This window comes from Pinus tabuliformis, chromosome 5_2 (genome assembly GCF_031772625.1).
Source record: "Pinus tabuliformis cultivar Carrire ecotype Pingquan chromosome 5_2, CPIR1, whole genome shotgun sequence".
NCBI classification, from domain to species: Eukaryota; Viridiplantae; Streptophyta; class Pinopsida; order Pinales; family Pinaceae; genus Pinus; species Pinus tabuliformis.
The window spans coordinates 969,704,394-969,708,981 of record NC_142306.1 but is presented as its reverse complement, the minus strand read 5'-3'; positions in this window follow the sequence as shown (position 1 = coordinate 969,708,981).

Here is a 4,588-nt window from a genome sequence, read left to right as displayed (position 1 = left end):
AAACGAAAAGGACCTAGCAGAAAACCAATGAAAGAAGAAAATAAGCAGCCAAAGACTATGTGGAGAAAGAAGGAGCAACAACTCTTCAAGTAGTGAAGAGCATCCCCTCTTGTAGTCCATGATTATTTCCTACATATTTATAGAGGACTTCAAAGTTCATGAGAGGTGCATAACCTTAGGGGGAGCATATGGTAGCAGTGTGATAGTTTTATGAGTATGACCTTATTGCAACAACATATGATGAATCCATTTCAGCTTCATGCACATTTAGGTCCACAGGATCATCTTGTCTATTGGAGGTCTATTGAACTCAAGGGGAGCTATGCATGGTATTAGGTTTGCATGAGTTAGGTTTGTAGTTGCTTTACATGTGTTTTTGGAGGGAAAGTAGTACATTTTTCAGCCACATATATGCTTTTGATTTCAGTGACAAGTTTGTTGAAAAGTTGTACAACCATGCATAGAAGGATATCATTGCTTCATCCATGTATAGAGATGACATGAGACATGGACCAACCATGTATGTGTTGTTTTATGGCTGTTATTATAGCCATGTGCCTTATATTGTTTCATCATTATGTATTGGCTGAGGGTCCAATCATTTGTGGTTTGAGTCATCATGGTGATAGGCTTGTTATGGAGTATCATGAATCTATTTTGCAGCCCCATGTATGGGCTAATGATGATGTAATAGTCATAATGTATCATGTTTTTGAGTCATTTGTCCATAGGAGATGATGACATAAACAATTTAATTCATTTATACATTCATGTAAAATTCTCATGGAACCATGTACTTATTTTTCATTATCATTGGGCCATTAATTCATGAGTCATGAGGTCATTTTATGGTCATAAGAGATTATGTATGAGGTTTTGTATCACTACTACAACCATGTATGTACCATTGTATATGTCCTATGAGTCATGGTAATGTGGATTCTTCGTCCATATGGTGCTTCTTTCTTAGAAAGGAAGCAATGTTTATAACGGAAGTAGTTCATTGTAGGTTGGAGTTGCTTTGAGATGACATGTGTTTGTAGGGAGCATCTATTTTCTCTTGTTACTTCAGTCATCCATTGTTGGTATTATGGTCCACTTGGGGGTGTTCATGCCATTGCTCAAGATATGATCATGATTGTCGGGTTTTGGCCCCATGTTAGGAGGAGAGAGGTTGATGATATCCATTGATTTTGCTGCTATGTGGTTGTTATGTGGAGGAGTGTTGGTTAGTGCCTCATGTGCATATTGATGCATATATTTGATTCTTCTCATAGTTTATATTATGATGATGTTGCATATGATTATTGAGTGGTTGCATCTTGTGCATATTTCTACTACTGCTAGAGGTTGTTTGGTTGGTATGTTACTCTAGATGGTGATTGGTATATTTTCTACTTGTTGATACTGATATGAGATCCATCAATGTAGAGATCAATTGCTTCACCTTTTTTTCTTCCATTTTTGCTTCCTTATCATATGGAGTTGACCCTTTTTACATTGATGTCAGAGGGGGAGTGATAGAGGATGATGGTCTGGAGAGTTTGTGTGGTTTCCATCAATGCCAAAGGAGGATATTTATGGAATTATGGTGTGGATGGTTCCATCTAGATAATGATTGGCACTAGTCTCATGATGGAAGCTAGCTTATGTTGCCATTATGTCAACCCCTTATAGACTAGCTTATGTATGGATGTCTTCCTTCTAGTGTGGTTGCAGCTAGTTGAGTTGAAATTGAGTTAGTTATGTTCACATTGATCTCAACCCTTGATGTCAGACTTTGATGATGGAGATTGATGGTAGTATAGTGTTCATGGAGGTGTTTCCTTGTGTTGGTGTGATGATGACATTGCAGGAGTATTACCATGGTATAGGTATTCTTGGTATTGGAATTACTATGGTACAACTGCCCTTGGTATTGACATAACCAAGGTATTTTCTAGTGGTATTGTTTCAGAGATTACCATGGTACAAGAGGCATTGGTATTGACATAACCATGGTATTTTCCCATGGTATTTTTTTGGATATTACCATGGTACAGGTGTCCTTGGTATTGACATAACCAAGGTATTTTCCTGTGGCACTGGTTTGGAGATTACCATGGTACGGGTGTCCTCGATATTGGCATAACCATGGTATTTTCCTATGGTATTCAATTGGAGAATTGTTGAGGATAATTTGGTTTTTACTTATGTGAAAAAAAAATCCCCCTATACAGTCCCAAGTCAAAAATTCATGCAATAAAAGTTAATAAAGGAAAAATAAGACCAAGGTCAAGGGACACTTATTCCAAGCTGAATGTTGGGAAAAATATCCTAGTGGGAATTACTTGTTGTGTTTATGGCTAAGGGAAATTGGCAAAGGAATTGGTAAATGCTTTGAAAAGGAAAAAAGGTATTATTAGCATTTTATTTATGAAAATAAATGAAGTTAGGAGAAAAGGGAGGTGAAAGATCACAAGTTGCATGTGAAGAGGAAATTGAAGGAAAATGAAGAGATTAGAGGCATCAATAATAAAAAGACAACAAAGCATTAGTTTGTAGCCTTTTGTTATTTCAGTTTTAGAGTTAGCCTCAAAGAGGAGAAGAGCACCAAGAACAGAAGGAGATCAAGCAAACAAAGGAAGGACAACGAAACCAAGGAAGGACAAGGAAATCAAAAGAAAGAAAGGACCAAACAAGGAAAGGTTGGATCAAACAAATTCAACAGGAACACTTGCAGGTAATAGATTGCATGCATGGTTTCCTATGTGGTTTTGAAAAGCATGGAATATGCATGTGTGTATTTCAGTTTCTTTGTTGTTGGTGGAATAGATTTTTTCTAGTTTTTCTACAGTGGTTTCAATTTTTCCTTGCCATTTCCAGATAGCCATGGTGTGATGGGATTATTTGTTGGTTGAGCTATGAATTACTAAAAAGTTTTGGATCAGGGTGAAGTGGTCTCACGAAAATCCCAAGGGTTGGGGGTGGAGATAGTTTTCTCCGGGAAGCCCGTAACAGGTGGGTAAATATAGGAAAATTCCTCAAGGGATGGTGAAGGAATTTTGAGGCATCCAAGCTCGGTTTGGTTTTGTGATCTTGAGACTGATTTAGGTGATATCGTGGTATGTTGAGGGTGGATACGATTTAACCTCTAGATTCCCTTCATTTTTTATCAATGGTTTTATCCCATGAGATCCCAGATTCATCTTTGGAATATGGCACGAGGGTGATTGGATGAAAGAAATATTTGGTTCATCACAATCTATGGTCAAGTGGTATGTGAAAGTCTCTGAATTCCTTAACTTTTGCATATGGTTAATAGGAGCTAAGTTCCTCTTCCTTTTAATGAGTAATTTTACTTTTTATTATGTGGATTTAATGGATATTCTCTCATTGTTATTTATTTGTTTATATGTTGATTATAAGCATGGTTAATTGATAGATATAAGTATGGGTCTTAACAAATTTCTATTAATGAATGTGTGGATAACGAATGCAATGCCTAATTTGTGTTATGACAACTTTTGTAAGAAGGCATTATTCCTTCTTGTTTATCCTCATAAAATTTTTCATATAATTATGTTCATATTTTCATTCTTGAGTTGTAGGTTGCATGCTCACCATGTGTTTGACGAAATTTCAGTCCCATTTAGGAGAAGTTGGGTTAAGTCTTGGTTCAAGTTTTGGTTCATATGCTTTGTTTCTATGTCATTTTTCATCTCTAGAAGTTTCACTGAGTTCTGGGCAGAGGCTTGAGTCCTGGCCCTAAAAAAAATTCTCAGAATTCAGGGTCATTAGCATAGAACTAACTAGAAAAATCCATAGTTGCATGGAGGTAGGCTTATAAATGCAACTGTAGGGCTACATTCACTTGGATTCCTTAGCAAGGGAGCGACTCGGGCTCTAGGTCAATGAAAAAGAGAGTCATCTCAGGGGTTGGACACTTGGAGGGGTTGGGTTTCTCTTGGAGGTCCTGTAGCACCTAAGGGAAGTTAGTAAGGTCTTAAGATGTTGACTCCATTTCCTTAAGGTCATTTAGGAGTTTGATTCTTATCATAGTGACCCTCAGCTTATGTTTAGCCTAGGAAAACCGATGAAATTGGGTAAATGTGGGAGGTGGTAGGTTACTGGGTGGTATGAAAGCGAGGTTTCACTCTCTTTGGGTAATATCTATTGCCATAGGGTGGTATTAAAGTAGTGTATATTTTAATCTTGTACAAAAAATTTCCCCTGGATCCCAAAATCGGGACTACCAGATTGGATTTTCATTATGTTCCTTTCAATATATATATATATATATATATATATATATATATATATATATATATATATATATATATAGATATAGATGTGAAATTGGGTAAATGTGGGAGGTGGTAGGTTACTGGGTGGTATGAAAGCGAGGTTTCACTCTCTTTGGGTAATATCTATTGCCATAGGGTAGTATTAAAGTAGTGTATATTTTAATCCTGTACAAAAAATTTCCCTTGGATCCCAAAATCGGGACTACCAAATTGAATTTTCATTATGTTCCTTTCAATATATATATATATATATATATATATATATATATATATATATATATATATATATATATATATATATA